The sequence below is a fragment of the Lactuca virosa genome, chromosome 9, assembly GCF_052849685.1.
Source record: "Lactuca virosa cultivar CGN04683 chromosome 9, Lactuca_virosa_CGN04683_v6, whole genome shotgun sequence".
NCBI classification, from domain to species: Eukaryota; Viridiplantae; Streptophyta; class Magnoliopsida; order Asterales; family Asteraceae; genus Lactuca; species Lactuca virosa.
Window position 1 is genome coordinate 250083812 of NC_136434.1, and position 8472 is coordinate 250092283.

Here is an 8472-nt window from a genome sequence, read left to right on the forward strand (position 1 = left end):
GATTATTTGTATTATTTGATTTGAATTGTCTTGTTATGTGAGTTGAATTAGGTCAAATTAGTAAGAGATAAAATATGTGATTATTTTACTTGTTTAAAATTTGATCTAAATGGCTTTGAAGAGTTACTAAACTTTCCTTCAAGTTTTGGAATTCAAAAGGTCTTGAAGAGTTACAAAACTTGCCATCAAGTTTTGGAATCCAAAAGGTTTTGTAGAGTTTCAAAACTTGCCCTCAAGTTTTGGAATTTAAAAGGTCTCATTTATGAAACATTAAAATTCTAAAATTCAAGAGTTTTTGAAGAGTTTCAAAACTTGCCCTCAAGTTTTGGAATTTGAAAAGTCTCATTTATTAAACATTAAATTCTAAACCTTAGAATTTTAAAATGTTAAAATTCAACCCTTATACTATTATAATATTAAAGGATTAATACTTATGTATATGTATAAGACAAGTTAGTCTTACCGTTAGTAGGCCTCATTCACGAAGTTGGTCTATAAGGGGGCTATAAGGAAATTGCCTATAAAATGGCGATTGAGTGGGTGTCCACTCTCACCCACCGCTTCCTTGACCGGTGGAGGGTCGTTAGCCGAACGGATAGGATAGGACATTAATACTCGTTAAAAAGTATAATGATAATTATAAAAGTAAATAAATGTTTTTTATAAATTCCCAATCTTAGTTACTTTAGGAAAAATGTGAAATTGGAGCTATTCCATGAAGTTGTACTTTGCACCTTGACAAGTCGTTAGTGGAGCGTGGGTGGTTAACCGGCACACTAACTTGGACTAGCAAAGGTGGAAAAGGGTAGCTTGATGTTTGTCATAGATCAATGGAGCGTGTGTAGTTAACCGGCACATTGATTAGGTGATAAATGATATCAAGAGTACCAAGCACATTTACATGGTTATTCACACCTTATTTGTGATCCTCGGTATCCCAGCCGCAAACTTGAAGGGCATATCGAGATTTAAACATGCCATTGAAAAGTTCAATTAATCTCAAATATCTAGGAATTTCAATTCATTTAAAACTTAATCCTAAATTTTGTTTTTCATGGTGGAAATTGGTAAATCGTCATTTACCTACCTTCAAATATTTTACAATTGGATTACGGCATCCCTCTTTCGAATTGTGAAATATTGTGTTGGGTCCTAGCCTTAATATTTCATTTGGGTGTTATATTAAGGATTCTTATCTAATCTAAACTTTGTCTTTCTTTTCAGATGTCTACCCCAAACGTTGCTGGCTCCAACCCTTCCGACTCTTTCTCCCCCATGAACTTATGTGGGAGGGTCATTTTTGATGGATCGAATTTCAATGATTGGATTCGAAACATCTAGATGGCCATTCAATACGAGGAAAAAGAGTATATCCTCGACAAAGAGCTTAAGGAGATTGATAAATCTATTGCCACTCCTGAACAGATAGCTGAGTATAGGGCTCATGAGAAGGATGCGACAAAGGTATCGTGCATCATGATAGCCACTATAACTCCTGAGCTTCAAAAGTCATATGAGGACTTCTAGCCTTTTGAGATGCACCAAGACTTGATGGAAAGGTATCATTAAAGTGCTCGATAGGAAAGGTATGAAATCATTTCCTCCATGATAACAACAAAAATGAAGGATGGAGAGTCCATCACGACCCACTTGCAGAAGATGCAAAGATATGTGGACCGCTTGCTGAAGTTGAATGTCAATTTTGATAAAGAGTTGGATATCGAAATTATCCTACACTCTTTACCTTCTTGTTATGATCAGTTCAGAATGACTTATCATATGAACAAGGAGGAAGTCACTCTAAGCAAGCTTCAAGGCCTTCTCAGAACTGCTGAAAGTAGTTTGAAAGGAAAGTCTATTGTACCCACTCCTACTACTGTTGCCCCAGTCCTGGCATTTAGACATGGTAAAGGGAAGAAAAGGAAAGCTCCTGCAAAGAATCGCAAGGGAAAGTCTCGTGATGGATCTTCTTCTAGTGGGTCCAAAGGTGGTTCTGTTGCTCCCTCTTCCAATCCAAAAGAAACAGAGTGCTTCTACTGTCATGAAAAAGGGCATTGGAAACGAAGTTGCCCTAAATACTTGCAGGACATCAAGGATGGGAAGATAAAGCCCACTTTCTCAGGTATTTATACTATTCTGTCTAATAACTCATCACATGCTAATTCTTGGGTCCTGGATACAGGATGTCGTTTTCACATTTGTTCTGATTTGCAGGGTCTAAAAAGAAGTAGGGATGTGGAGCACGGGAAGATGAACCTGATCATGGGGAATAGGAAAGTGTCGACTGTCACCAAGATTGGAGTTTATTCTTTATTGCTCAATAATGGGTTAGAGTTAGATTTGAATAATGGCGAGAAACATTATTTCTTTTCATGGTTTTCTAGATTTTCATTTAATATTGAAACTAGTTCTATTAATGTTTTTTATAAGGGTAAATTTTATTTTGAAGCATTGCCTTGTAATGGTATATATGAAACTGTGATGGTTGTAGAAAACTTAGGAAATAATGTATTGCATATTGATTCGTCCAATGGTTTGGACAAAGCATGCTTGTGGCATTGTCGTCTTGGACATGTCAATAAGAAGCGCATAGCCCAACTCCAAAAGGATGGAGTGTTGGAGTCATTTGACTTAAAGTCGGATGACACATGCGAATCTTGTTTACTTGGAAATATGACCAAGTCACATTTCACTGGTTCATGTGAAAGTGGTAAGGGTTTGTTGGATCTCATACACACCGATGTGTGTGGACCCTTCAGATCCGCCACAAGGGATGCTAACCGCTTCTATGTGACTTTTACTGATGATTGTAGATGATATGTGTATATCTACTTAATCAAGCATAAGTCAAAAACCTTTGAAAAGTTCAAGGAGTTTAAACAAGAAGTGGAGAATCAGCTGGGCGGAAAGATAAATATGCTCCGATCCGATCGAGGTGGTGAGTATCTTAGTATGAGTTCCACGACTATCTTAAGGAATGTTGAATTGTTTCAGAATTGACGCCACCTAGGACACCGCAGCTTAATGGTGTGGCTGAGAGGCACAATAGAACCTTGTTGGAATGGTTCATTCCATGATGAGTCAAGCTTCGTTACCTATCTCATTCTGGGGGTATGCCTTAGAGAATGCCGCCCATATCCTTAATCTAGTCCCAACTAAGAAGGTTGCCAAAACACCTCATGAAATGTGGACAGGGAAGGTTCCCTCGTTGGCACATATCAAGGCTTGGGGTTGCGAGGCTTTCATAAGACGAGAGACCCACGACAAGCTCGAACCTCGTAGTGAGCGTTGTATTTTCATCGGCTACCCACATAAGTCATTTGGATATCTCTTCTATAGAGTGACAATGTTGTCTTCGTTGCGAGGAGAGGGGTTTTTCGTGAAAGAGAACTCATATGTCAAGTGGACAGTGGGAGGCAAATTGACCTTGAAGAGCTTCAAGAGTTAAGTGATGAAGGAACCTCAAACACTAGCACTCAACCTGAGGAGGAAACTCCTGTTGAACCAGTTGATGAGTCCTTACCTCTTAGACGTCCAGTAGAGTTAGAATGGCACATGAGTTTTATGGTTTTCATATTACTACAGATGGTGATATGTTTATCAGTGATAGTACACTGGTAAATTTGGATGAGCGTAACAACTACAAGGAAGCCATGGCGGGCCCCGAGTCCGCAAAATGGAAAGAGGCTATGGACAACGAGATTCAGTCTATGTATAACAATTAAGTTTGGAACTTGGTTGACAATGTACCTGGTCGTAAGACGGTCGGGTGCAAATGGATCTTCAAGAAGAAGACCGACATGGATGGGAAAGTACACACATATAAGGCGCGATTGTTTGCGAAGGGCTTTACTCAAACTCCTGGAGTTGACTATGACGAGACCTTCTCACCAGTGGTCAAAATCAAGTCTATAAGGGTTATGCTAGCCATAGCTGCATTTCATCATTATGAAATATGGCAAATGGATGTTAAAACCGCTTTCCTAAATGGGAAGTTGGCTGAAGATGTTTACATGATTCAACTAGAGGGTTTTGTCGATGCGAAGTATCCTAATAGAGTGAGTAAGCTTGATAAATCTATTTATGGATTGAAACAAGCATCTCGCAGATGGAATCTTTGTTTCAATGAGAAAATCAAAGAGTTTTTTCGAGAAGCGAGGATGAGTCATGTGTGTATGTCAAGGCTAGTGGGAGTATAGTTAGCTTTCTGGTATTATATGTGGATGACATACTACTCATAGGAAATGACGTCCCAACCTTGTAGGAGGTTAAGTCCTGGCTTGGGAAGTGTTTCACTATGAAGGACCCCGGGGAAGCTGCTTACATTCTAGGGATAAGGATATTGAGAAATAGGAGTAAAAGACTAATAGGACTTAGTCAAAGTACCTACTTGGACAAGGTGTTGAAACATTTCAGCATGAAGAATTCCAAGAAAGGAGAATTGATTATCCAGAGCAATACCAAACTGATTAAGACTTAGAGACCGAGTACCGATGCTGAAATAGAAGAGATGAGTCGAGTACCAGATGCTTCCGCATTTGGCTCGATCATGTACGCTATGACATGCACTCGCCCTGATGTGGCCTTTGCTTTGAGCATGGTCAACAGATATCAAGGGAATCCTGGTAGAGCTCACTGGACTGCAGTAAAGAACATTCTTAAGTACCTGCGGAGGACTAAGGATTGGGTCCTTACCCTCGGTGGGAGTGATGACTTGAGAGTGATAGGGTATAGTGACGCTAGTTTTCAGACCGACAGAGATAATTTCCGCTCACAGTCGGGCTGGGTGTTTACCCTAAATGGAGGAGTAGTAACATGGAAAAGTTCCAAACAGGATATTGTAGCTGATTCAATGCGCGAATCAGAGTACATAGCAACAAGTGAAGCGTCGAAGGAGGCGATATGGCTAAAGAACTTCATCGGAGACCTTGGAGTTGTACCAGCTGTAAAAGGAGCCTATGGAGATTTTCTGTGATAGCGAGAGTGCGGTCGACTTAACCAAGGAACCAAGGGATCATGGCAGATTCAGGCACATCGACATAAAATATCACTTCATAAGACATCGGATAGAAGAAGAACTCCTCGTAGTAGAGAGGGTATCGTCAGAGGAGAACCCAGCAGATCCCCTTACGAAGGGACTGAGTAGGGTTAAGCACTTGCAGCATGCTAGGAGTATTGGGCTGAAGGACGATATTAGTTCTAGTGATTAGATAGCTATTTAGAAACTTGTAATAGATAAAATGTAATTGACATTTGATGATTAAATAAAAGGAGTTTTATTTATGAGTAAATTTACTATCTTGTGTCAATCGTTTACTATTGTTTCATTTTGCATGTTTTGACTTCCAAAAAAATAAGATTATTCAAATTTTCCACAGTCGATCATACCTTGGAGGTAGGTACTGAAGCTAGACTGTCATGAATAGGTTTGTAGATTGTCTAAAGTGTTTAGACATAGCAAAAGGTTGCTGCAACATTCATGAGTGCTCCTGAAATAAGATTTGAGTATTGGATTAAACCACACTCACATGAATCACTTCATGGAATTTATCACTAGTGATTGTGAGACGATAATATCATATGATCTTCAAACCAAGATATATGAGTTGTTGATTACGATTTGGTTGTGCATTGATAGTACGAAAACGCATCAGTAACTTGATGTTATAAAACGTGTTGTTGTGTATAATTTAACAAGTAATTAGTACAAGCATATAAGTCGAAGTTTATCTGTTCCTTTTATCCTAAGAGGATTAAAAGCAATATCTTGGGCCCCTCGATGATTTTGTTTTGATTTATGTGTCGGGCCCGGTCAGGACTCAATTGATGTGTTCAATTAAGTTCTATGTCAAACAAATTAGAAATCGGGAAACAAACTGCTGGACAATAAGTATGACTATGTTCCATGTATTTGTCCACACGATATCTTGAAGAACAGAGGATTATATGATCCCATATCTGAAGGACGCATCAGAGTTTGACGACGGCTTTTGAGAGCTACGATTGCTAGTCGGTTTTTGAATTCGTACTTGCCGTTATAGTTATTAGAATTATCCAAGTGGGAAACTGTTGGATTAGGTGTCTAAGCCCATAACTATAATTGGTATGTACTTGACCCGATAGTATCATGGTCCTTTTGGGTTGCATTCACCGAAGCAATTTGATAGGAAGAATATTTGAGAAAGAGGTTATTTGTAATTTATTAATATATTATAAGAATAATATATTAATTGAGAAATCATATTATTTAATTGGTATTGATCAAGATTTCATTTGGAATTAATTTTGCGATCAAAAGAGACTGATTCAATTGACATGGGCTGATTATGTAAATCAGTGATACATATAGTTTGGGATAATGATCCATGATTGATTGGTGATGGACTAAGCTTATGTTAGAATCCATGAAGTGATTAGTCCAAATGAATTATTGGATCAAAAGCCTAAGTGAATGGATTAGGATTTACAAGTGACCCGTGGAATTCTATAATATATAAGTAACCCCTAAGCCCTAAAATCGAACACAAGAGTATTCTAAGAAGAAGCTAGCCGATTTTGGTGCCTCCAAGTTCATTCTCATAATCCTCCATTTGTTCTTGGTGTTTTGTGACTTCTTTGAGGCATCACATTTGAGGTGATAAGCTCTTGTAAGGCCAAGTTCTACAAGCTACAACAAAGAGGTAATCATATAACTTGTTTTTATGTTTCAAATATCAATGTTGTATGCTAGTTAGGCTTCATGCTTTGGAAAAAGAAAATTGCATGTATAACTAGAGAAAACTTAGATCCAAAGCATTAGGGTTGTATGTGCACCATGGGGATGTTATAGTGCTCAAAACCCATCACTTGCCCAGCTGACCAGAAGGCCAAGTGCGCTATAAACCTTCTTCATTCTGGAGCGAAGGATTGGTGGAGACTGGTTACTAGTTCATACACCCCACAGCAGCGACTTGCAGTATCATGGGAGCAGTTCTCTGAGATGTTCCGCTCAAGATATGTTCCATTGGTGGATCATGGGATGTTGGCCCAGGAGTATTTGGATCTGAGACAGGGGACCGAGTCGGTGACAGAGATCACCAAGATGTTAATAGAGAGAGCCATGTTTTGCCCTGAGTTTGCTGCTTCTGAGTAATCTTAGATGACCCGGTACTTGAGCATGCTCAAGACGAACATCCGCCAGTTTGTGTTACTGCAATGCTATGGTTCACTAGTAGATTTGTAGGAGGCCGCTAGGCGGTGGGAGATCGAGATGGAGCTCTAGACGAGGGAGTTGAGGCAAGCCGCGACGCAGTCACAGTCGGTGGCGAAGTGGTTCAAGGCCACTGATCGGAGATATAGGAGTCAGAGGGGCCACACTTGTGGGAAGTGCGGCAGGGTTCATTATGGTGCTTGCCGATTCTCTTCTGGATGCCACAAATGTGGCAGGCAGGGCCATATTGCGAGGGACTGCCATCAGTAGGCTCTAATACCCAGCACCAAGATTTGCTATCACTATAGTCAGGTAGGCTATATGAAGGCCAGTTGTCCCTTGCTTGTTTCTAGATCGGTGCATGCTCCAACAGTGACTACTCTGAGGATCACTGATGGGAACCAGGGCAGTGCGGAGCCATCGAGGGCTCGAGGTCGCACTTTTTAGCTCACGTCGAAGGAGGCCAGGGCGGCGCCGGACGTCGTGACGAGTATGTTTCTATTTATTATTCTATCGATTATTTTATGGTATGCTTATATTTATGATTTTGTTAGGTACCTTCCTAGTAAATTCCTTGCCTGCTTTTATGCTTTTTGACTCGGGTGTGATTCGGTCTTTTGTATCTCAGACGTTTAGTATGGAGTTTGATATGCCTATTGGGGAGTTAGAGTGTCCGTTGTGGGTTTCTATCGCTAACAAACACGGGGTTTCTGTATCCATACTCTATTAGGGTTGTGTATTGGAGATCTTCAGGGTTCCTTATCCGATTGATCTGATCCTATCCCCATGGGGGATATATGTGTGATAGTAGGGATGGATTGGTTGATCAGGTTTGGTGCTATGATTGACTGCATGGGCCAGTGAGTAGTAGTTCGAACCCTAAGTGGGAGAGAACTGGTTATCTATGGAGAGGGTACCAGGGTTGGTTCAGGGTTTTATTCGGCAGCCAGGGCTCGACAGTATATTCAACATGGGTGTTCGGGTTATCTTGCCTATGTGGTTGATACTCGGGTAGGGGAGCAAACATAAGTTTCAGATGTACCAGTTGTTAGGTAGTTTGCTGATGTATTTCTAAAGGAGTTGCCCGATGTGCCTCCCGAGAGACAGTTTGAGTCCAGGATTTACCTAGTGTCAAGTGTGGCTCCGATTGCCAAGGCGACATACCGTTTGGCGCCACCCGCTATATATGACTTATCCTCTCAGCTTCAGGAGCTGTTAGACAAGCAGTTCATCAGACCGAGCAGTTCGTTGTGGGGAGCGCCGATATTGTACGTGAAGAAGAA